General features: G+C 35.7%; 2 protein-coding genes across 5 annotated transcripts in view; one reads left to right on the top strand and one right to left on the bottom strand.

Annotated features, from left to right (window-relative positions):
• LOC118747760 (protein javelin) overlaps nucleotides 1-8,244 on the bottom strand; it is a 28,142-nt gene extending 19,898 nt beyond the window's left edge. Inside the window, exon 1 of the mRNA XM_036481887.1 lies at nucleotides 8,161-8,244. The gene's annotated coding sequence lies outside the window, so the exon portion shown is untranslated. The remainder of the gene's footprint in view (nucleotides 1-8,160) is intronic.
• LOC118747759 (calcium uniporter protein, mitochondrial) overlaps nucleotides 1-8,336 on the top strand; it is a 216,412-nt gene that overhangs the window by 105,105 nt on the left and 102,971 nt on the right. The gene's annotated exons all lie outside the window — the stretch shown is intronic.

Here is an 8,336-nt window from a genome sequence, read left to right as displayed (position 1 = left end):
TTCCGAAACGGTCTCGAAATGATCACAAAATGGTCCTAAACTACTGACGCCATATAGGCGAAGGGCGAAGTCTTCAAATGTAGCGTAGCTTTGGACATTCATTTCGAATCCCAAAGGGATTAAGTCTGAAGCCGCAAAGGTGGGCGAGTCTGCGAGGGGTTGCACTGCTCCTGAAATTCACAAAGCGTGTAGCATTTAATGAATGAGCTGCATAAACCATAAATACGTATTAAAAGATTTCATGGAATATGCAATACTATATACTTATACATATGTATATGTATGCATGCATGTATGTATATCGTTGCTTGGGCCTTGCAGGGAAAATGGCAAACCAAAATCAAAAGCATGTCTCTATACGTATGAATTCGTGTACAACAAAAAATGCATGATGCATGAATGCATGAACGCATACATACACATAAATGGTCCATTTGTCCATCTCACCCGCCAGCCAGCTATGCATGCACATGCACATGCCCACTTGCAGCGCTCATTGCCAATAAAACTGACCTAGAATATGCCTCAAGTGAAATAATTCGGGCGCCTAGTGTCAACCGAAAAAATGCAAAAAATAAAAAATTATACACTCGGTAAAATTGTGCATCCGATGGAATTTTGTATTTGTCTTGCACAAAAGATGGCCGGCGCGTTAATGCGGTTGCAGTTACATTCATGTCAGGTTGCGCACATACCTACATACATATGTACATACATACATATTTACGTACAAATTCCAATGTACATATGTAAATGAGAAATATCAGTAATGCAGTTTCTGCCTCAGGCAGTTTTGAATTACATTCACTTTAGTGCAGCATTTTACGCGCTTCCAACTTTTAATTACTGCGACAATTTCGATATAAATTAAAATGTTTGCAACGCGTTTTGGACATTTTAAATTTTACTTGTAATTTACATTTTAATTGCAGAATAAAATTACGATGTTTTCGTTTGCAACACTTTTCATTCAATTTTGGTTGTACAATGCGGTTATTGAAAGGAAGCTGGCAATAATAACAAATTTCAATTTGAGTTAAGCGATGCCTTCTAGCTTTCTATACAAATATGAAGTGAATTTGAAAATTTGTCAATTATTTCATTTCAGTTGCAGTTTCAATTAACATGCGAATGAGTAATGTGACATACATACATACATTTGATGTATGCATATGCATACACTAGCGAAAATACAAATAGAAAAGTGACACTTTAAAAAGTTTTGACTATTTTTGATATATGAAAGTATAGCTGGCTAGCTAACAAAAACCATGTAAGTCTGATTTCCGAACTATCTAAACAAAAAAAATTTAGGAAAATTCGTTTCTTCAAAATTTTGAGCTTTTTGAATAGATTTCTTAGAAATATTTTGAGTATGCCATTTTTTAGAACAAGCAATTTTAGTGCAGTGAAGTGCAAGTTTTAAGTGGCTAGGATTTCGCTTTGATTGTTGGCAATTTTTGTTTGTTCAAGGAGTTGCTTCATATAAAACAAAAAATGTCGAGCTTACTTTGTACAAAAAACTGTAACACCGATAACCAAAAAAAAAAATGCCATAAATCAACGATATTTTGTAGCCACTCCAAACTAGCACTTTATTGTACTACACTTTAAAAGGCTATAAAACTACTTACTCAACATTTGTCTTGAAAATGTTATTCAAATGTTCGAAATTTGTATATAACATTGTCGAATTTTCATAATTTTTGTACAAAGTTCGAAATTCATACTTACATGGCTTGTTTAGAAAGCGAGCTATACTTTTATAGAAAAATAATAAACACAAGAAAATAGTCAAAACTTGTTAAAATGTCACGGCCCTATTTCTATTTTCGCCACTCTACCCATTCGCATGTTAATTGAAACTGCAACTAAAATGAAATAATTGGCAAAATTTTTTGTTCCATTTTCGCATTGAAATAACAAAAACTTTCTACCATTTCAGTTGACAATTGAGTTTGCACATTTGCACAGAGTTATGAGTCCACCGATTTTGATTGAAACTTTTGTAGAGATTGGAATTAGCAATTGATTTGGAAAGCAAACAAGGTTTTGTTGATTAAATATTATCACTAATGCTTTTTAATTTTGTCACTATCCATGTACATAAGTATGTACGAGTAAATTCATAAATATGTATATATGCATGTGCCGTCATAATATTTTTTCGCACATTTAGTGACATTGGACAAGAGGTAGCACAAGAGGGCCATCAAACGTATAAACTATTGCTGATGGCTTCAAATAACGAGACAATTGATATTCATTTGTCATTGAAATTTAAGGAGAAAATTAAAATTTAGCCATAAGAAGTGAACATTGGTTCTAAATATATGACACTTTAAAAGCGGAGATACTTTCAGCGTAATTTAAAACTTTTTTTGGTCACTTCAATCTTTTTCTTCTTGTTTAGCGCTGTAACAATCTCAGCGTTCAATAAAGCACGCCAGTCCTTTCGCTTCTGTGCCAATTGACGCCAATTGGAAATGCCAAGTGAAGCCAAGTTCTTCTCCACCTGGTCTTTCCATCGTAGCAGGATCCGCGTTGCATACTTTTAGAGCTGCAGCGTGGGGCTCTAATCGTACGACAAGACCGAACATGCGGAGCCGATGTATTTAATTCGCTGTACTATGTCTATACTATTGTAGAGCTAATTAAGCTCATAGTTCTATAGTATCCGATACTAGTCGTCACAAATGCGTAAAGGACCATGTATCTTCCACAGAATCTCTCTCGCGAACATTGCAATGGCCTTCTCATCGGATGTTGCCTGCACCATATAACAGCATGGGCATTATGAGTGACTTATAGCTATATATATATAGCTTATATATCTGAAAGCTCAGAGAGGCCCCACATATATCTGACAGAGCGCTGGTGGTATTGCTCAACGTTACTTTATTCAGGCGTATAAGTTTCGCAGGGATACCAATTTTAGGCATCGCGGTATATAAGCACGCTCTCTTCGTGTTATCGAAGGCGGATATAAAATCGAGAGAGAGAACGTCGAAGCGCAACATTACTGGACAAATACGGAAGGTAACAGAGGGGCCAAGTCCTATATTCCATATACGCTTATCACCTTAATATTATTACACACGTTGGAACTCGTAATAAATCGTTTTAGAAAAAACGCAAACAGTAAATTTAGAGTGCTACCAAAGAAGAAATGTAAACGTTTCGTTGCTTACATCCTTGAAGCAATTTTTTTTTTTTTTTCATTTTCGTATCAGTCATTTTCGATACTCAAATCCACAGGAAATACCTTGACTGCTCGCTCGTATTTTAAACTCCATGCCGTTGATCAAATGTTGTCATGATGTTCTTCAATTAAGTTTCAAAACTACGTAAGTGCATATGAACAAAAACTTTCGCTATTAAATCAAAAACTTCAATGCCACCTTCATGGCAGCATCGGCAAATTCATTATGTCGAACAGCCGCTACCATCCACTAACTTATGCCACAAATGCACTTTACATCTCTTCTAAGCAAATTTGTTTGGCTTTTTCATTATGAATCGCATCTTTTGCAAACTCCTTGAGCGCTTATGAGTGCTGCGGTTTTATGCGCCAAACCAAATATTTTGGTAACGAAGTTTTTGTTAGCTGATACTGATTGTTGCTATGTACTTTTGTGGTAGTAGTGTGGGTGATGGGATGGTTGGGGATGGTTTATCAAAAATTGCACACAGGCTATGTATGTATATACATATGTATGTATGTTAAAGGATTCAGCGCACCTCATAGCAGCCAAAAATGAAGCACTAGGAAAAATCAATAAAAGCGAGGTTTATAGTCAGAATACGCGAGATAGATATGTATGTATGCATGTACCCTGTAGGGAAACCGCGGACTAGTGAATCAAATTTCTAGTTCCGTACTAGGTCTTTATCGCCAAAAAGGAACTAGTCCGATAGGAACTAGATCCCCACCAGGCCAAAATCGGCGAAAATTGGTACTTTTAAGAAACTAATTTTTTCAGTTTTTTTTCACTACAAATCTATATCTAAAGTGACGAATTTAGAAATGGTTCAGAACTATAGAAAAAGGGATGCAGAACGAACTAGATCCTATTTGTCGAATTTAGAACTATTTGGGAACTATCGAATAAGGGAAGCAGGGGGGGGGCTTGTTTACTTTACATAGATACGTGTTCGGCGGCTTTTTCGTTCAAATACGCTTCTATTCTGTGCTTCGCAGATGCTATTTCATAGTTTGGTAATACAAAACAAAGCTTTGTGTTAACATATTAACATCTTGGGGCCATCTGGAATCTAACCAATAACAGCGAGCACCTCTGCAAAGTCAGCTAAAGCTTAAGGTATGTAAACGTACATTTCTTACAATCATTCAAACAAATTTAATTTCAAATTGAAAAAACGTTTCTTTGAAAATAATGTAAAATCGCACACACGGAAGAACCGAAAAGATTGAAAAATCATGATACCTTTTTCTTTCGTCTGTCGATTTTAGAACTGGTTCGGAACTATAGAATTTAGGACTAGTTCGGAACTATCGAAAAAGGGATGCAGCGGGGGGCAATTGACACTTCCTAGGACATCGCCATGTTAAATTCGCCAGTTGCTTGCATGCAAAAGAGATTTATCGCGAACCAGTACTGGGTCTAAATGTACTAGAAGCGCACCAGTTCAGAACTAGAGATTTTCCCCACAGGGTATGTATGCACATGTTGATACATGCACACGTGTATGTAAACTTTGCCCTCCAACTGCCACCGAAAGCGGCTCAAACTTTGAAATTTTCCACTAGATTGGCGCTAAATCTACTGCAGCCAACCACAGAACGCATATTTTATGCCAGACTTTTGCACGTTCACGGAAAACTAGCGGCAAATTGTGTGTGTGTGTGTGTGTGTGTGTGTGTGTGCGTGTGTGCGTGCGTGTGTACGTGTGCTAAGCCAACAAAAACACTAACAAGCACGCACTCACACGCGCAAGTGTAAACATTTGTAATCTACTATACATGAAAAGGAAAAAGGAAAACACAGTTCTTTCCACTAAGCGGCGGCACAAAACTATCGACACTTTTCCATGGCTCACGTGACACGACATACAAACGCACTCATACCCTTGCACTTGCGCACTCACGCACCTATCGACGCCTGCTAACAGCACTGCAATGTTGCAAACTTTTGCGCTTTAAGTAACCTGTGTGCAAGCGATAACTTTTCCAACAATATTATAGGAGTTTTTTAATAAAACTTGGATTTACATAATCCACTATTTATACCTTTTCAACAAAAAACAGAATTTATAACAAGCAAAGCTGTAAAAGTCGAAAAGTACACCACAAAGTATGGACGTATTTGCTGTCGAGTTATTCGTTGTTGAAATGAGCTGTATGAAGGTAGGTACAACTCGAACGCGTGACCACAAAATACTAAACTCTGGCAAGAGAAAACGCGTTCGTAGTACTCAGTTCTGACCGCCACTGCCGCTGCTGGCTCAAAAGGTTTGCGGTCAGCGGCGGGCATGTCGTTTGATGTACATAAAGTAGCCCAACCAGCCGATCGACTACTACCTGTAGATTCATTCTCGCTAAATACACAAACTAAGCTACTTTTTTGTGTTCTCTGCCCGCTTAGTATGCATACCCACACACAGCCAAACAAAATCGTGGGCTAGTCAGAGCTGAGAAATTGAGCGAAGTTAAACATGCGTCATCCGCGCATCCATTGTAACGACGAGCACGCGATGTTATGACTTTTACGATCAGTTACAGTAACCTTTCATTCCCAAGCGCCATCACACACTTTGTCTGTCGCCTAAGTGGCACAGTGCAACGTCGTCGCTTTAATTTTGGTCAAAAAACGTAGACATACATAATTTGGTATCTGGTCCGAAAAATTTCGGCTAAGCGTACATTGCCTTAAAGATGCGGAAAATCTCAAAAACTCACTTATAATTTCGAAAAAAAATTAAGAAAAACTGTGGAAGATCCCCAGTAGTCTCTAAAAATCACGATTAGTACCGTAAACTAATACCCAAAATATTTCGAATGTCCCGAAAAAGTCTCAAAAATACCTTTCTGAAGCTTTCATGAAAAGTTGAGTTAAGATTTAAATTTTCATACTTTAAGAACAGAATGCTTCTGCAAAATATGGAACGGCGCTATAGATATGTCCCGAAAACTATAGCTAAAAATATCGCTAAAAGCCTATAAAACACTTGCAAGCTCCTGAAAATCTGAAAGAATCCCAAATAATACCGAAAATCTTTGAAACCATCGAAAAAATTCTCGAAAAAACACAGAATATGTATCTTGCTTGGACTTTAAGACCTGAAAGATGTTGAAAACTACGGAGCTATCCCGAAAATAACTCGAAATATAGCCAACATTTAGCACAGTCCAAGTAAAGTTTCGCTAGTTCCTAAAAGAAGTGACGTACTTTATTCGACTCGACCAAACTTGCTTTGATCAAGTTTTTCAATGAACGACTACATCTGACTGTGGCTTAAACCTAAATTAAATATGAACGCAGTTTACGTCATTTAGATAGTAACAAGTTTTTGGAAAACATTTGTTATACTAGCACAAACGTCTTAGAAAAAAAAGCTCTCTCATTCACCACTCGCGGTGAAAACCTATTTTGGGAGAAAGCACTTATATATGATATACAATACATAGCTCGCGCCGCTCCAACAGCTGCAATGGCCGAGTGAACAAAGCACAGGCGTACCATTCGAGAGATCCGAGTTCGTTCCCACGTCAGTCGTGTCTACGTAACCGGAACGACCCAGATTTTTATCTGGCCAAGGACTGTCACTCCAGCAACACTCCCCAAAACTATTTAAGGAATTTGTATGCTGTTAAAACAACAACAACGATACGAGTTCGAGTCTCGGTCTGCGGATCTTTTCTTTTATTTTTCTTAATTAAAATTTTTTTAATATTTTTTTTTTTTTTGATTTTATTGTTCTAAAAAGAAAAATATCTACTTTTTAATCTTATTTAATTTTTAGGGACTATTATTTTATCTAATTTTCTTTTAATTTTTGGAGGTTATTCTTCTAAAAGGAATATTTTTAGGAAGTTATTTTATTATTTCTTTTTTTAATATTTTTTTCTTTTTTAGTTTCATTTTCTTTTAATTTTTTGACTTTATTGTTTAAAAAAGAAAAATATTTTATTTTAATATAATTTAATATTTACAAACATATTTTATTTATTTTTACTTTTTTTTAAATTCAATTTGTTTTTAATTTCTTTTGGTTATTAGAATTTTTTTTTTAAATTAAAAAATATTTTTTTACATTTTTTGTATGTTTATTTTCTTCTTTGTTGATTTGTTTTTTTTCCAATTCAATTTTTTATTTTATTGTTTTCAAAAGATTTTTTTTTAATTTCATTTAATTTTTACAAATATTTGTAGTTATTTTTGCTTTATTTCCATTTAATTTTTTATTTAATTTTCTTTCCTTTATTAGTTTTTATTGTTTTGAAAAGAGAAAAATAAAATTTTTTTAATATAATTTCATTTTTGAAAAATTTATTTCTAAAAGGCTAATAGCAGAACGCTAGACTTCCTCCTTAGCAGATCGTCAAATAAAATTAAGAACACTGTGGGAAAAAATCTCAGTATATCTATCTTTAAAATAGCGATCTTTTTTTCACCCACACCAAAAAATATACCAACGTAGCTATTTTTAACCGAACCGTTACACTGTGCGGCGCCTCGTGCCTGCACTTAGTAGTTTATTGTTTGAGCGGCTCACTTGCTTTGAGATGAATTCACACTCACAAACTTACGAATACCAAAAAAAATTCTCATAATTAAATACATTTTTAGTTAAGTGTCCACTTATTTACTTGACGTAGTTAAAGACATAGCAAAAGGTACTTAACTAATTTACAACGCTTCTGAACGTAGACTGCGCTGAATAGTTAGTAAACAACAACAAGAAAATGTATTAAAAATACACATCAAGATGAAAATAAATACAGCATACTCGTAAAAATGTTTGTAAGTAAATACAATGAAAGAAAAATTCCGAGAGTGCTCTTTAGTCGGTTCTGCGCGCTGTCTACCTGTACAACAACCCACTCGCCCCCTCCAACACAGCATTACAAATTCATAACTTATGTACTTTGTATTTATGTACATATGTATGTATGTATTTTTATTTACATGTACTTACCGCTCACGTTCACGTATAAAGCCGCGATTGACGATGCGCGCACGCGGTATCAACTGTGATCGTCGGCTATTGTTGGCCGTAGTAATTTGCAAATCGCTAAATGTCTCCTCACGAATTACAGCCAAGCTGCGCGAACGTCGTAAACTGCACGATTCGCTGCCAAAGTCGAAAGCTTG

This window comes from Rhagoletis pomonella, unplaced genomic scaffold (assembly GCF_013731165.1).
Source record: "Rhagoletis pomonella isolate Grant_MI unplaced genomic scaffold, Rhpom_1.0 Rhpom_scaffold_00012, whole genome shotgun sequence".
In the NCBI taxonomy this organism is placed as follows: domain Eukaryota; kingdom Metazoa; phylum Arthropoda; class Insecta; order Diptera; family Tephritidae; genus Rhagoletis; species Rhagoletis pomonella.
Note: the sequence above shows the minus strand (reverse complement) of the source record. Positions and strands in the feature narration are given on the sequence as shown.